The sequence below is a fragment of the Balaenoptera ricei genome, chromosome 3, assembly GCF_028023285.1.
Source record: "Balaenoptera ricei isolate mBalRic1 chromosome 3, mBalRic1.hap2, whole genome shotgun sequence".
NCBI lineage: Eukaryota > Metazoa > Chordata > Mammalia > Artiodactyla > Balaenopteridae > Balaenoptera > Balaenoptera ricei.
The window spans coordinates 13,047,643-13,065,005 of record NC_082641.1 but is presented as its reverse complement, the minus strand read 5'-3'; the positions used below and the strand labels follow the sequence as shown (position 1 = coordinate 13,065,005).

Sequence of the window (17,363 nt, the reverse complement as noted above, 5' to 3'; positions counted from 1 at the left end):
TTTCTTTTTATGGCTGAGTAATATTCCATTGTATATATGTGCCACATCTTCTTTATCCATTCATCTGTTGATGGACACTTAGGTTGCTTCCATGTCCTGGCTATTGTACATAGAGTTGCAATGAACATTGTGGTACATGACCCTTTTTGAATTATGGTTTTCTTAGGGTATATGCCCAGTAGTGGGATTGCTGGATCGTACGGTAGTTCTATTTTTAGTTTTTTAAGGAGCCTCCATGCTGTTCTCCATAGTGGCTGTATCAATTTACATTCCCACCAACAGTGCATGAGGGTTCCCTTTTCTCCACACCCTCTCCAGCATTTATTGTTTGTAGATTTTTTGATGATGGTCATTCTGACTGGTGTGAGGTAATACCTCATTGTAGGTTCTTTTTTTTTTTAATTTAATTTAATTTATTTTTGGCTGCATTTGGTCTTTGCTGCTGCACACAGGCCCTCTCCAGTTGCAGCGAGCGGGGGCCACTTTTTGCTGTGGCACACAGGCTTCTCATTGCATGACCTCCCCCACTGCGGAGCACAGGCTCTACGTGCGCGGACTGCAGCAGTTGTGGCTCGCGGGCTCCAGAGCGCAGGCTCAGTAGCTGTGGTGCACGGGCTCAGTTGCTCCACGGCATGTGGGATCCTCCCGGACCAGGGCTCGAACCTGTGTCCCCTGCATCAGCAGGCGGACTCTTAACCACTGCGCCACCAGGGAAGCCCCGTTGTAGTTTTGATTTGCCTTTCTCTAATGATTAGTGATGTTGAGCATCCTTTCATGCGTTTGTTGGCAATCTGTGTATCTTCTTTGGAGAAATGTCTATTTAGGTCTTCTGCCCATTTTTGCATTGGGTTGTTTGTTTTTTTGATATTGAGCTGCATGAGATGCTTGTAAATTTTGGAGATGAATCCTTTGTCAGTTGCTTCGTTTGCAAATAATTTCTCCCATTCTGAGGGTTGTCTTTTCATCTTGTTTATGGTCTCCTTTGCTGTGCAAAAGCTTTTAAGTTTCCTTAGGTCCCATTTGTTTATTTTTGTTTTTATTTCCGTTTCTCTAGGAGGTGGGTCAAAAAGCATCTTGCTGTGATTTATGTCATAGAGTGTTCTGCCTATGTTTTCCTCTAAGAGTTTTATAGTGTCTGGCCTTACATTTAGGTCTTTAACCCATTTTGAGTTTATTTTTGTGTATGGTATTAGAGAGTGTTCTAATTTCATTCTTTTACATGTAGCTGTCCAGTTTTCCCAGCACCACTTATTGAAGAGGCTGTCTTTTCTCCATTGTATACTCTTGCCTCCTTTATCAATGATAAGGTGACCATATGTGCGTGGGTTTATCTCTGAGCTTTCTATACTGTTCCATTGATCTATATTTCTGTTTTTGTGCCAGTATCATACTGTCTTGATTACTGTAGCTTTGTAATATAGCCCCCAGACTCTTTTGACTTACATGACATTCGCATTTTTTCGAGCCCAGATCAATTATTTTGCATAACATTCCTCCATTTGGAAATGTCTGTTTTGTCACACTTAGTTTAAGGTTATATGTCCTGGACAGGTGTATATCAGAAGTGATATTGTGGAGCAATGCCTTGTATCTATTTTTTTTTTTTTTTAAAGAAATTCACGTTCTTTTATTTATTTATTTATTTATTTGTGACTGTGTTGAGTCTTTGTTTCTGGGCGAGGGCTTTCTCTAGTTGCGGCAAGTGGGGACCACTCTTCATTGCGGTGCGCGGGCCTCTCACCATCGCGGCCTCTCTTGTTGCGGAGCACAGGCTCCAGACGCGCAGGCTCAGTAATTGTGGCTCACAGGCCCAGTTGCTCCGTGGCATGTGGGATCTTCCCAGACCAGGGCTCGAACCCGTGTCCCCTGCATTGGCAGGCAGATTCTCAACCACTGCGCCACCAGGGAAGCCCCCTTGTATCTATTTTTATGTAATTATTTGCAGTCAACTTTTCACTCACCTTTTCTCACTCATTCAAATAGTACAATATGGAAGATGGCAAGCAAGCACTTTTAGTGTAGTTTCTTATTATGTCCTGACCACTGGTCTGCAATACTTCTGGGCATCAGAATGTCTACTTCACTAACAAATCATGATAACTTTTTTCAGTGGAGTAGGTAATGAGAGAACTAAAAAAAAAAAGGATGGTTTCGGTGCCCAGCACTTACGCATTTTAAATGAACATCCTTAGAACAGTTTGTAATGGAATCTCAGTAGAATTCTACATTTTATATCTGCTGGGTGGCTTAAAGTATACACTAGGAAACTAGACCAACAACATGGCATCATCCCTATGAGACAGCAGAATAGAAAGACCAGGTGTTGCTGGGAACTGGAAAGAAAATAGAAATGCACTGCCAAACACAGCTCTCCATACCAAGTGGCATATTCACTGAGGCCTGGCCAATGTATAGGGCCTTACATGGCAGATTATTTAAACTAAAATCAGTCCATGTCAGGAGACTCTGGACTTCTTTCTCTGTAAGTTTTTGAAGATAATAAAAATTCTTAACTTTCTGGAATAGTTTAGGTAAAGTCATGCGCAAATCAAAAATGTTCAAGACTATATCCTCATTATTCTTTGCTTCCAAGATATTAATTAAATGTTATCATCCAATATGATTTTTAACGTAAATGACAGCCACTAAGCAAATCTGGAAATCAGAGTAGACTGCTTTCTCCAAAATATTAAGCGAACACTAGCTGTAACTGAAAAGGTAAAATAAAAATAAAAATTCTGTTGTAAATCAGTAGCATATTTCTCAATATAATCCAAAGAAAACCCCTTTCTCAGAAATGAGCAAATATAGCAGGCAGAAAATCAGTAAAGACATAGCTGAACTCGATAACACCATCATTCAACTAGATATAGTTAACATCTACAGGCTACTTCATTCAACAATAGCAGAAAACACATTTTTCTCAAGCTCACATGGAACATTCACCATGGTAGACCACATTCTGGGCCATAAAACACACCCTAACAAATGTAAAAGAATAGAAATTATACAATGCCTGCTCTCAGACCACATGGGATTGAACTAGGATTCAAAAACAGAAAGTTAACTGGAAAACCACAAAATACATGGAGATTAAACAGCAAACGTCTGAAAAATACATGGGTCAAGGAAGAAATCTCAAGGTGAGTTTAAAAATATTTTGAACTACCTGAAAATGAAAACACAACTTATCAAATCTGTGGAATGCAGCAAAAACAGTGTTTAGAGGGAAACTTATGGTATTGAATGCATAGATTAGAAAAGAATAAAGATCTAAAATCAACAATTTAAGTTTCCACCTTAGGAAACTAGAAAAAGAAAAGCAAAGTAAATCCAAAGTAAGCAGAAGAAATATTAAGAATTAGGGTAGAAATCAATGAATGAAAAAGAGGAAATCAATAGAGAAAATCAATGAAGCTGAAAACTGGTTCTTCAAAAAGATCAATAAAATCAATAAGCCTTGGGACTTCCCTGGTGGCTCAGTGGTTAAGAATCCGCCTGCCAATGCAGGGGACATGGGTTTGAGCCCTGGTCTGGGAAGATCCCACGTGCCGCGGAACAACTAAGCCTGTGCACCACAACTACTGAGCCTGTGCTCTAGAGCTCATGAGCCGCAACTACTGAGCCTGTGTGCCACAACTACTGAAGCCCACATGCCTAGAGCCCATGTTCCACAACAAGAGAAGCCACCACAATGAAAAGCCGCCCCTGTTTGCCGCAACTAGAGAAAGCCCACACACAGCAATGAAGACCCAACGCAGCCAATAAATAAATAAATAAATAAAATAAAAAAATAAGTCTCTAGCCAAGGTAACAAAAAAAAAAAGAGAGAGAGAGGGAGGACATAAATTAGTAACATTGGAAATGAAAGAGGGGACCTCACTACAGATCTTATTGAAGATTAAAAGAATAATAAAAGAATACTATGAACAACTCTATGCCCACAATTTGATAATTTGATAAAGTAGATGAAATGGACCAATTTCTTCAAAGACACAATCTGCCAAAACTCACACAAGAAGAAATAAATAATCTGAATAGGCCTATACCATAAGATGTTAAGGAAAAACTCGAACGAACTTTTTGGCCAACCCAATATGAAAGAAATTGAATCAATAATTAATAACCTTCCAAAGTAGAAAGGATTGGGCCCATATGGGTTCACTGATGAATTCTACCAAATATTTAAAGAAGAAATTACATCAATTCTACAATCTCTATCAAAGGATAGAAACAACAGGAATACTTTCTGTGAAGCCAGTATTATCCCAATACCCAAACTAAACAAAGATATTAGTAGAAAAGGAAACTACAGACCAATATCTCTCATGAACATTGATGCAAAAATCCTCAACAAAATATTAGCAAATCAAATCCAAAAATGTATTAAAAAGAAGTATACACCATGACAAGGTGGGATTTATCCCAGGTATGCAAGGCTGGTTCAGCATTTGAAAATCAATTAATGTAATCTATCACAGACTAAAAAAGAAAAAAAAAAAATCACAACAATAGATGCAGAAAAAGGATCTGACAAAATCCAACACCCATTCATAATAAAAACTCTCAGTAAATTAAGAATAGAGGGGAGTTTTCTCAACTTGATAAAGACTATCTACAGGAAGCCTATAGTTATCATCGTACTTAATGGTGAGAAACTCAAAGCTTTCCCATTAAGATCAAGTACAAAGCAGGGATGTCCTTTCTCACCAGTCCTTTTCAACATCACAGTGGAAGTACTTGCTAATGCAATAATGCAAGAAAAAGAAATAAAAGGTATACAGATTGGGAAGGAAGACTTAAAACTGTCTTTGCAGATGACATGATCCTCTATGTAGAAAATTTGAAAAAATAAGCAAAAAACTCCTGGAATTAATAAGTAATTATAGCAAGGTTGAAGGATACAAGGTATAATATAACAAAGTCAACTGCTTTCTTATACACCAACAATGTTCAAATGGAATTTAAAATTAATAATGCAATGTTATTTACATTAATACCCCCCAAAAATGAAATACTTAAGCCTAAGTCTACAAAATGTACAAGATCCATGTGAGGAAAACTACAAAACTCTGATCAACAAAATTAAAGGAGAACTAAATAAATGGAAAGATATTCTGTATTCACAGATAGAGAAATACAATATTGCTGAGATGTCAGTTCTTCCCAAATTGAGCTGCAGATTCAATGCAATCCCGATAAAAAATCCAACAAGCTATTGTATGATTATCAACAAACTGATTCTAGAGTTTATATGAAAGGCAAAAGATACAGACCAGCCAACACAATATTGAAGAAGAACAAAGTTGGAACAATGATGCTACCTCACTTCAAGACTTAACATAAAGCTACAGTAATCAAGACAGTGTGGTATTGTTGAAAGAACAGACAAATAGATCAATGGAACAGAATAGAGAGCCCAGGAACAGGCCCCCATAAATAGAGTCAACTGATCTTTGACAAAGGAGAAAAGGCACTACAAGGGAGCAAAGATAAGTCTCCTCAACAGAAGGTGCAGGAACAACCGGACACCTACACACGCAAAAAAAAGAAATGAATCTAGACATAGACTTTACATGCCTCACAAAAATTAACTCTAAATGGATCACAGACCTAAATGTAAACACAAAACTATAAAACTCCTAGACGGCAACACTGGAGAAAACCTAGATGACCTTGTATATCAGGGGTCCCCAACCCCTTTTTAGGAACTCGCTGCACAGCAGGAGGTGAGCGGCAGGCGAGCGAAGCTTCATCTGCCGCTCCCCATCACTCGCGTTATCGCCTGAACCATCCCCCCACCCCATGTTCGTGGAAAAACTGTCTTCCACGAAACCGGTCCCTGGTGCCAATAAAGGTTGGGGACCGCTGTTATATATGACAGTGACTTTAAGTACAACAGCAAAGACACAGTCCAAGAAAGAAATAATTGATAAGCTGGACGTTGTTAAAATTTTAAACTTCTGCTCTGAAAAAGACATCAAGAAAATGAGAAAACAAGCCACTGACTTAGAGAAAATATTTGCCAAAGGCACATCTGACAAAGGGCTGTTATCCAAAATATACAAAGAACTCTTAAAACTCAGTAATAAGAAAATAAACAACCCAATTAAAAATAGACCAAAGACCTTAACAGACACCTCACCAAAAAGATATACAGATGGTTAAAAAGTTTATGAAAAGATGCTCCCCATTATATGTCATCAGGGAAACGTAAATTAAAACGAGATAGCACTACATGCCAATTAGGATGGCTAAAATCCGGTAAACAGACAACACCAAATGCTGACAAGGATGAGGAGCAACAGGAACTCTCATACACTGCTGGTGGAATGCAAAATGGTACAGCCACTTTGGAAAACAATTTGGCAGTTTCCGCAAAAACTAAACCTACTTTTATCATATGATCCAGTAATTGTGCTCCTTGGTTATTCCCCAAAGGAGCTGAAAACTTATGTCCACACAGATGTTTATAGCAGCTTTATCTATAATTGCCAAAACTTGGAAGCAACCAAGATGTCCTTCAATAGGTGAATGGATAAATAAACTGTGGTATATACCCAGACAATGGAATATTATTCCATGCTAAAAAGAAATGAGCTATCAAGCCATGAAAAGACATGAAGGAATCTTAAATGCATATTACTAAGTGAAAGAAGTCAATCTAACAAGTTACCTGTTATGATTCTAACTATATGACATTGTAGAAAAAGCAAAACTATAGAGACAATAAAAAAAAAAAGAAAACAGTGGCTTCCAGGAGTGTATGTGTGTTAGTGCATGGGTGGAGATGAATAGGCAGAGCACAGAGAATTTTTAGGGCAATGAAAATACTCTGTATGATATTATAATGATGGATATATGTCATTATACATTTGTCCACACCCACAGAATGCACATACCCAGAGTGAGCCCTAAAGTGAACTAAGGACCTTGGGGGATTATGATGTGTCAATGTAGGTTCATCCTTGGTAAAAAAGGTACCATTTTGGTGAGTGGTGTTGATAATAGAGGAGGCTATGCATGTGTAGGGGTAGGAGGTGTATGGGAATTCTCTGTACTTTCCTTTCAATTTTGTTGTGAACCTAAAAGTATTCTAAAAAATATTTTTTAAAAATCCAAAGAGTCAAATTAAGTAAAATATCTAGCAATCAATAAGCCAGATAATATTTATTTAATATTATACCAAGTATTATGAACTATATATAATTATAAGCTAGTTTCTGAATAGGAGCATCTATAATTTAGTAGGGTGCAAGCAAAAATCATGCAAACAGTAAAGCTTCATGTGACATGAATTAACTAATCCACATATAGACCAGAAGAATGTTAGGAGAAGTTGCAGAGGAAGTAGTGATGATGCAGGCCTGACCATGGAGGGGGTAGGATTGGGTTTGAGCCGTTAAGGTTGGAGGTCAGCATGATGAACAAGGAAGAAAGGAGAAGGAAGCCAGCAGGCACGGGAGGTGGGCCAATGTCATGTAATCCTGATATAAACATGATGAAAACAGAACTGTATTTGGCAAGCCAGGTATAAGCAAGCTGTTTTAACTTGCCACATTTATACAGATGTTTGGGGTCAGGTTCACAAAGCAAAGAGAAGTACAACACAAGTCTAATAAGAATCCCCACGTGCAGCAATTTTTTTGGCTAAAAATCACACTGTCTGTATAGTACCTCCTCTGCTGAGGGAACATTTGCCTCAAGAGAGATGTCCCAGGGAGAAATTATAAACAAAAGAGCATTAGCAATCCTGAAGTCTGTACACAAAAAACATGGTTTTACAGTTTAGTTTAATCCTCTGTAGACAGTGCTTGATGAAATACATTTTCATGAGATGTGCATATTCTTAGCATTAGAAATTCTGGAGGCTTTGTGAAAATACAGTATGGTCTTCTAACTTGAGCAAATCAAGCCAGAGTCATTTAGCACTGCTATTTACACCTCTAGGATACAATTCTTGCAATATGCAAGTACTGAGGAATTAAAGATGACTGTAGAATGTTAATAATAAGCTTCATCTTCACTTAAAAATCTTAATGTTTCTGGTTGGAGAACCAATTTCAGACCATTGTTGAATGTTCTGTTCAGTGGGTCATGTGGCATACATAAACAGGAATAAGATTCCAGAAGAGGATGAAGTATAAATTAAAACAATAAACAATGATGAGGCATTGGTTTATACCATGTATCAGCAAGCTACAGCCCATGGGCGAAATCCAGTCTATTGCCTATTTTTGTAAATAAAGTTTTATTGGAACACAGCCACAGCCATTTATTTACATCTTGTCTCTGGCCGCTTTCATGCTACATGGCAGAGCTGAGTAACTGTAACAGAGACCAGATGGCCCACAAAGCCTAAAATATTTACTATTTGGTCCTTTACAGCAAAGACTGCCAAACCCTGGTCTCTGCTTTTAATTGTCAGAGCCTTAAAATATGTGTTAGTTTTCTATTGCCACTGTAATAAATTACTGCAAAACTAAGTCACTCAAAACAACACAGATTTATTATCTTATAATTCTGGAGGTCAGAAGTCCTAAAATCAAGGTGTCAGCAGGTCTGTATTCTGTCTGGAAGTTCTAAGGGAGAATTCAATTCCTAGCGTCTAGAGGCCACCTGCATTCTTTGGCTTATGGCCCCATCCTCCACCTTCAAAGCCAGCATTTCAATATCTCTCTGCTTCTGTTGTCACGAAGCCTTCTTTTCTTCTCTGCTTTTGTCATTACATCTTCTTCTTAGAGACTGACTGTCTTGCTTCTGTCTTATAAGGATCCTTGTTATTACACTGGATCCAGCCAGACTAATCCAGAATAATCTCCCCATCTTAAGATCCTGAACTTAATCATACCCACAAAGTCCCTTTTGCCGCGTAACTTAGCATATCATAGGTTCCAGGAATTATGATGGGGCCATCTTTCAGAGGACATTATTTGGCATACCACAATATGTAAAATAATTTATTTTCCAAAGAGAGTGTAGGTGCTTGAAAAGAGACCCAAAGGTGGGCTACATGTAATATAATATAGACTTTTTAAAAAGATTTTTTTGATGTGGACCATTTTTAGTCTTTTATTGAATTTGTTACAATATTGCTTCTGTTTTACGTTTTTGGTTGCGAGGCATGTGGGATCCTAGCTCCCCCACCAGGGATCAAACCCGCACCCTCTGCATTGGAAGGCAAAGTCTCAACCACTGCACCGCCAGGGAAGTTCCTAACACAGACTTTTTAACATCCACCCAACTTCCTCCACATTTCTTAATTCTTCTTTCTCAAACCCTTCCCTCTGAATCTTGACCTCATTTCATCACTGTGTATTGCTATCTCAGGAAACAACTGAGGAAAGACATGTTCTTACATTTGAAACCTCACATTCTTTGATTCAGAACAACAAAAGCTTTATTAAAATTTAAATGTACCATCTTCTGACAAGTTTTATCAACCAAAAAATCATGCTACTGGTATGTTTATCATCCTAATTTAGAGGAGACAAAACCTTCATTCACATATACCTAAAAAACAGGATAGGAAATAATGAATGCCGTCAAAAAGGTAGGGGTAATCTTGCATGCATGCTTTGAAGATGCAGAAGTTGGACTTAGGAAGGAAGATGGCAGGAAAGTCTTTATGTAATGGGTTCACTAGAGAAGGGTTGAAAGAAAAGCATAAGAAGAGACATGCGTGGGGATGCAGAAAGGGTACCTATGGGGAGGAGCAAATCCTACAAGTTAGAGAGGTCACAGATTATGTGATGGAGGATGGCAAACAGAATGTGGAAAACCTCAAATTCTAGACTAGAGAATTTAGGCAACTTACAGATGCTGAAGGTTTCTGGTCTGAGTGGATGCTGGACCAGAGCTGTATTGATGGGATATTAGTCTGGTCAAATTTTAGAGGAAAAAGGGAGGTGAGATGACGTAAAAGGAAATAGCTTTCCTTCCACCCCATCCCAAATGAGGAGAGAATGTCATGTGACAACGGGGGCAGGGATTGAAGTGCTGCAGCTGAAGTTGACACCTGAGGCTGCCAGAAGCTGGAAGAGGCAAGTCAAGATTCTCCTCTACAGGTTTTAGAGGAAGCATGGCTCTGCAGACACCTTGATTTCAGATGTCTATCCTCCAGAGCTGTGAGACAATAAATTTCTGTGCTTTAACCTAGTTCGTGATACTTTGTTACAGCAGCCCAAAGAAACTAATACAACACCTCATGCTCAAAATAAAAATAATCATTCAATAAATATTTATTGGCCACCTACTATGTGTCAGGCACCATTCTAGGTGCTAAAGATATGGCAAACAAAACTGAAAAAAAAAAAAAAAAAAAAAACTACCTTAGCTCCTACTGGGGAAAAGATAGATAACACACAAACTATTAGGTTTTCATATGGTGATATCTATATGGAAAAAAATTAAAGCAAGCAAGAGTGTGTGTGCGGTGCTCACTCCGGCAGCACATATACTAAAATGGGAACACAGAAGATTAGCATGGCCTCTGCGCAAGGATGACGCGCAAATTCAGGAAGGGTTCCATATTTTTTATAGTATATTAATGCATGTATGTGGAATCTAGAAAAACGATATAGGTGATCTTATTTGCAAAGCAGAAACAGAGACACAGACGTAGGGAAGAAACATATGGATACCAAGGGGGAAAGGGGGGGTGGGTGGGATGAACTGGGAGATTGGGATTGACATATATACACTACTATGTATAAAATAGATAACTAACGAGAACCTACTGTATAGCACAGGGAACTCTACTTGGTGCTCCGTGGTGACCTAAATGAGAAGGAAATCCAAAAAAAAGAGGGAATATATGTATACGAATGGCTGATTCACTTTGCTGTACAGCAGAAACTGACACAGTAGTGTAAAGCAACTATACTCCAATTAAAAAAAAAAAGTGTGTGTGTATGTGTGTACGTGCGAGGGCACGTGCACACATGGGTGCATACGAGAGCCCAATTTAAGATAACGGGGTCTAAAAAGTCCTCACTGTGAGTGAACACCTGAGTATGTGAGGGGTGAGTAGTCATCAGGGGATAGAGGATTCCTGGCAGAGGGGTCAGCAAGTGCAAAGGCCCTGAGGTTGCAACATTCCTGGTGTACTCCAGGAAAAGCAAGGGGGTGAGAGCATGGATGGAGCAGAATGTGCAAGAGGAAAACTGGTAAAAGTTGAGAGCAGAGAGTCAAAGAAGGTGTGGGTGGCTGGACTGGGTGTAGACCCTTGTCTATACTGCAAGAACACTGGCTCTACTGAGTGGGTCCAGGAGCTTCAAAGGGCTTTCGACAGAGGACTGACATGATCTAACTCACTCTTTAACTGGATCACCTTGATTGTTTTGTTGAGTGTAGGCTAAACAGGACCACGGTGGAAGCACAGAGATACCACTTGGGAGATTACAGCAATAATCGGGATGAGAGATGACGGTGGCTTAGAGCAGGGTGGCAGCGATGGACATGGTAAGAAATGCCCTGACTGTGTATTTTGAAGGTAGACGCGAGAATGTTTGCCTCTTTAATGATGTCTTTGGGACCACAATGTAATGTCTTAACTTCCCAACTAGATTGTAAGTTCCTTGTGGGCAGGACCCAGGTCTTATGTGTCTCCAGGGACTTCTCCAGTCTTGGCCCTGGCATCTTACAGACAGCAGGTGCTGCATTTAAAACACATCTTCTTGATCTTTCAATAAGAAGGAACTAACTTCTTAGTTCCAGAGACCCACCAATGTCATGTGAGTATGATTCCAGAACACTTGCCATTTGAGTCAATGACCAACTATGTGAGAAAATGTTTCCTGGGACAACTCCAACCTTTATCCCTTGCCAACAACCCTCCAACACATAACTTTATTGCTGTAAATTCAACTATATTCAAATATTCCAATAGTGTGTTATTAAGCCTTGGGCATTTTTAAATTCCACAAATTTTACTTAAAGTGCTCTTCTGGTCTGAAAACAAAGAAAACCCGAAAGAAAAAGATATAAGTTGGAGGATTCATGTGAATAGAACTGAGAATAAAAGCACATTTGATTATTGGCACAAGTTTCTTGAAGCAAAAGAGGGAAAAAAAGGACTGTTTCCTTCTGAAGATATTGTCTCAGAGATTTATACAAGTGTTCAGGGGATCTGATAACTGATTGTTCATTCCCTAAAGCAAAAATTAACTGGCAAAGAGAACTCTTCAGCATCGAGATGTCAGGCAATGTGATATTTGGCATCAGAAGCTAAATGTGGCACTCCAGTTCAGCTCCTTGCATGACAGCGGTTGTAATTTCCAGCTACAGTAACTGAAAGTTTATTTGGATTGCTAATTTTTCAGGTAAAGGAATGCTGGGGTTGATTAGTAGTGAAAATTAGGTAAGGGCACCCTTCCGCACTTGCTAAGACACGTGACAGAGAGTGGACCCAGTACTCCAGTGGGATTCAGCACATCTGGTTTTCATTTGGAAACAAACCTACTTGTTTTACAGGTTTGTGCCTCTGTCCCATTAGCTGAGAAATGGGAACCAGGTGATAGGCTGAACTCTTCCCCATCTCTAGAGATGGGGCTATTTGTATAAGCACCTCAGTGAGCAGACGACACTGGGAAAGGTTGGGTAGCTCTGTGATTTGTCTTCAGATGTCAAACTGATGTTCTTCTGATTCGAAACCAGGGCAGACAGGTATCATTCCTAATCAGACACCAACCCAGCCCCTGGGCATGAAGAGACTTAGAATGGAGAGAGAAACTGCAAGTAGAAAAGCATTTTAGGTCTTTCGGGAAATACATATCCAAAGCTTCGCAGAGAAATACAAATAAAAATAGTTGTCGGCCAGTTTAGGAAGACAGCAAAATAAAGCAGAAAAACAAAAAGAGAGGAGGTGTTGATACAGAGGTGGGACAGGAAATAAAGGTAAAGGGAGAGAGCTGAAAGAAGAGGAAAGACACAGGGTGGAGAGAGGGAAGGTTGGAGACACATAGAGAAGAGTTTCCTGACACTACTCCTGGCTACTTACACAATCCCACAGTGGCTAAAGCAAGCTCTCCCATGAAGACGGAAGGGCATGTAGGTGCTTCAAGAAACCCTGAAGTGTTTTTGGGCATAGGAACTGGCCTGACTCACACAGCTCAGATGGACAAACATCCCTGTGGTCTGTAATTTACACTTTTGTCCTCTGTAGAACTTTCAAAGTAGGTGCTCAAATATTATTTGTTGAAGGTGATTGAACAGTGAATATTCCAACACAGTACTTCAAGAGCAAGACAGACCCCTGGTTTCTCCTTTGGAAATTCTGTACTGGCGGGAAAAGTAGTATAGCCCTTTAAGGAAGGCAACACACTGAGGTGAAAATAGTATGAGAAGAAGTCAATATCCAATGGTGGGAGTGGTCAGGAAAAATATTTGGGCTAAGAAAGGCTGCATGATCACAGCACTGGATGGTGGATAGGTTGACATATTCTACACTGTCCCTCCCACAAACACAATGTATATGGTTTATAGACAGATCTAGCAAACAAACAATAAAACCCATTTCTGTAACTGGCTTCTGTCTAACCTTCTGACTCCTACTGCATTATATTCCTGGGAAAAATTTCCTAACAGATCCGACCAGTAGGTTTTAATGTTGAAGGTTCTAGGAAGTCACAGGTCAACCCTTCCTTCTCACAATTGCTTAGTCCTTCTTTGTGACAATATTCTTGGAACTCCGTTGTCACACGGCAGCCTTCTGGGGCTCTGTGCCTCTTCTGATTCCAAAGAGTTTGGGGAATCACAAAAGAGTCTTCCTATTCCTCATGAAGCTCCTGGCTTCAACCTGGCAAATGCAAAGAGCTGGTCAACCTTCTTTTGCCTTGGATCCCTTTGTACAGAAATAGAGCCAAATGACAACATCCCTGCACAGAGTGTCACCAACAAGCATGTAGTGTGTTCATCCTGAGTACATACAGTTTAAAAACATTAGATTTTTATTCTTTAGATTTTTTTCAAACTATATAGTTTCTTTACTAAAAATGAAAGCTACTTATAATGAGATATGTGCACAGAGAAACGTTGTTATCCAGGTAGTCTAGAAAGACTATCGTGGTACTACTTTTTTTTAATCTAGCAAAATGTTAACAGATGAAATCCCTGTCCCCATGCTAAATGGATACCTTAAAGTGGAATTCACTCTGAAATTTCACATGTAGTAAAGAATATTGAAAATACTTGTACAATTTGCATACACTGGTCTTTTCTGGATCTGAGAGCATGGAAAATATTTGAATAAGATGATTAGCTGATTTTACTTTCAAGAATGAACACCAGAAGATCTGTAATCAATAATTCAACGTGCCTACAGGAGATGCAAATTACTATAAAGTGAGTTCTTTAAAAAACTGCTCATCAACTTTGTGTAGTGACACATGGTAACTAGACTCATCACAGTGATCATTTTGCAATGTATACAAGTATTGAATCACTATGTTGTGCACCTAGAACTAACATAGTGTTGTAGGTCAATTATACTTCTATTTAAAACAATTGCTCATCAGATTGGCATGGTAATTTGGGGGAAAAGTTACAATCTTGGAACCTCTGACGTCAAGGCCCAGTAAAGGGGGATGCAGATAAATGGGCAACAGAGATATAGGATTGAGGGTGTAAACAGTTAAAGTGAGTGGTGGCATAAGGTATCGCAGAGTGATACTTCTCATAACCTTTGGATATATTTACAGAACAAATTTCATTTAATCGGTAACTATTAAGAACTTAAAATATATCAAATACTGTACTACTATGGATATTCATGGTGTTGAGAGGGAATTCAAATGGTAATAGTGAAGCCGGATCCGGTCTCTGTACTCCAACACCGAATTAATTCTTGGAGACAGAGTTTTGGGTGAAGGAGAAAAGAATAGCTTTATTGTTTTGCCAAGCAAAGGGGGCCACAGCGGGCGAATGCCCTCAAGACTGTGTGTCCCAACTTGGAGGGGGTAGTGAGGAGTTTTATAGTAATGGTTCAAAGAGGGCGTGATCAGCTCATGGGCAATCTTCTGATTGGTTGGTGGGGAGGTAAGTGGGAGTCGGCATCATCAACCTTCTGGTTCCAACCCCTCTGGGGTGTACCTGCTTGTGGGCACCATACCTTTTTAACTTCTCCCACCTGGCAGGGGTTTCAGTATCTGCAAAACAGCTCAAAGATATGTATATCCCTTGTTGGGGAACCAGGACCCTGCCCCAAGGCTGTACTATTGTTTCTTTTGACTGTTCCTCCCTTGTCTCCCGCATCCCCTCCATTCCTGAATTAGCAACTGTTTGAACCTGCCCATAGGAACTCAGGGAAGGTCATGGAGACTCAATTAAGCCTACTTCCTATAATCAAGAAATGGGGGACACAAACGTTTTTGTGCCCAGGAGCCCCACAGGGTCCTGCTCGGTATTAATAGGAAACCTGATCATATAGCATCTTAACCTCCTAGTAAAAAAAAATGTTTCTATCTCATGACATTACTTGAAAATTTGAGGGAGATGTCTCATGAAAACAAATTCTATTGCCTGATTCACATGCAAATTGAACCTGATCTACAAATGCCCTATAACCAATAATCCCCCCCCCATTCCTTTCTTCTTCCTCCTCCTTCTTGTAGGAATGCAGGCTCATTTTTACTGATGTACTGATAGATATATAATAATATTGGAAAGGAAGCCACACCTTCAAAGATTTGCAGGACTTAGAATATGGTATGTAGCAGACAGTGAGAGTCTAAAGGTTGAAAAGCAGCTGATGAGAGCGACCAGGTTAGGAGACTGAAAGGAGGGTGGGCTGGAGTAGAAAGGTGGGAGATGACAGGATAAACTAGGGCAGGTGAGAGAGATAACTAAAGAACTGAGTCAAGGTCAGGAAGAGTGAATGCATGCGGACAGGGGTCCTAGGGCAAGTAGAGAAAGTATAAGCCCAGGTGAAGAGTGAAAGACTGGGTAAAATAATGGGGCATGAGAAAAGCGCTTTCCTGGGTTCACTGCCCCAGGTAGATGTTCTGTAAACTGAAGGTTTGAATTTTAATATGCCCAGCTGGTCCTCCATCGCTGTGCCCTCAACATGCCGGAGATTCCCACGTCTATATCATCAGCTCAGAGGCCTCCTCTGAGATCTGCATTCACAATCTAGTTCCACGCTCTGCCCTGACATCTCTGAGTTCATCTGGCAGACATCTCCAGCTGAACTTGTCCACCACTGAATCCATGCTTCCCCACCCCAGATCTGTCTCCTTGCACCAGTATTTTCCACCTCAGTAAAGGTCACTACTATCTCCCATGAATTCACCAAGGAGCCCAGGAGAATTCCTCCTTCCTTACTTCTCCCTTAACCCTCTTCTACTCTTTTTCCAACAGTAAATTCTTTAATTCTACCTCAAACCTTTCCATACCTTGTGTTCACCACTGCTGCTACCTGATGAATGGATTACTGCCGGCCATATCAGTAAACAAAAGATGTCACCGTCATCAGTGACTGCAGCCACTGCCAACAGTGAGCTGGTGAGCTCTGAGGGGACTCAGGAAGGAAAAGAACACCTGCCCTCTAGCAGCCATCAGACTGCAGCCACTCCCCACGGTGAGCCCTGAGGAAACTCAGGATGTGAAAACAGAACACTGGCCCCAGAGAGCTAAGGTGCACGTCAAAGGAACAATTTCAGGGAGCCCAGACTCTTGCATCTTCCCATACATAGAAAAGCGTCAAGTTCCTTAACCTGAGATACCTAGTTTTCCTTAATTAAGGACAATTAACAATAATCTTTTGATGTTCAGACTAACTGCCCTTTGTTGCAAAACTATATATCCTGGCTCTCCCCCCTTGCCTCCTCGGAGCAGTTCTCCCAGGGTTACCTGAGATGCTGCCTCCCTGGCTGGAAGTCCTAAAAATTCCCACCAAATAAAACATAACTCGCAACTTTCAGGTTGTGCGTATATTGTTTAGTCAACATACCTTAATCAAGTTCACCATCATTTCTTTGATGAACTATTAAACACCCACTTCCACTCTTCTGCACCAGAATCCATTCTCCACTTTTGAGCAAGGGTGAATGTCTTAAAATGTCATTGTATCATGTTCATCGTGGTACATTCGTTTACCATGTCCTCCTGTTCAAAATCCTTCAGTACCTGCCTCTTTCTTTCTGTATTCCCATAGAGAACAGCTCTCTTGGTGACTGAATTCCATGCTGCCTCAGGGCCTTTGCACACATACTTCTGCCTGGGATGCTTTTCACAGAACTGACTCCTTCTCACCCTTTAAGTTCAGCTTAAAGATTCCATTCTTATAGTTTATTCTTTCTGGAGTAGCTATCCTCTGTTATTCTCTATCGCAACGTCCCATTTTTCCCTTCAAAAATTAACATTTT

At 40.0% G+C, this 17,363-nt stretch overlaps 1 protein-coding gene and 1 non-coding gene across 2 annotated transcripts in view; one reads left to right on the top strand and one right to left on the bottom strand.

The window, feature by feature from the left end:
- Positions 1-17,363, bottom strand: part of FBXL7 (F-box and leucine rich repeat protein 7) — a 418,157-nt gene that overhangs the window by 186,906 nt on the left and 213,888 nt on the right. The window lies entirely within an intron of this gene.
- Positions 10,436-10,537, top strand: LOC132364170 (U6 spliceosomal RNA). Its single transcript, XR_009502726.1, has one exon. It is a non-coding gene; the product is annotated as a U6 spliceosomal RNA (small nuclear RNA).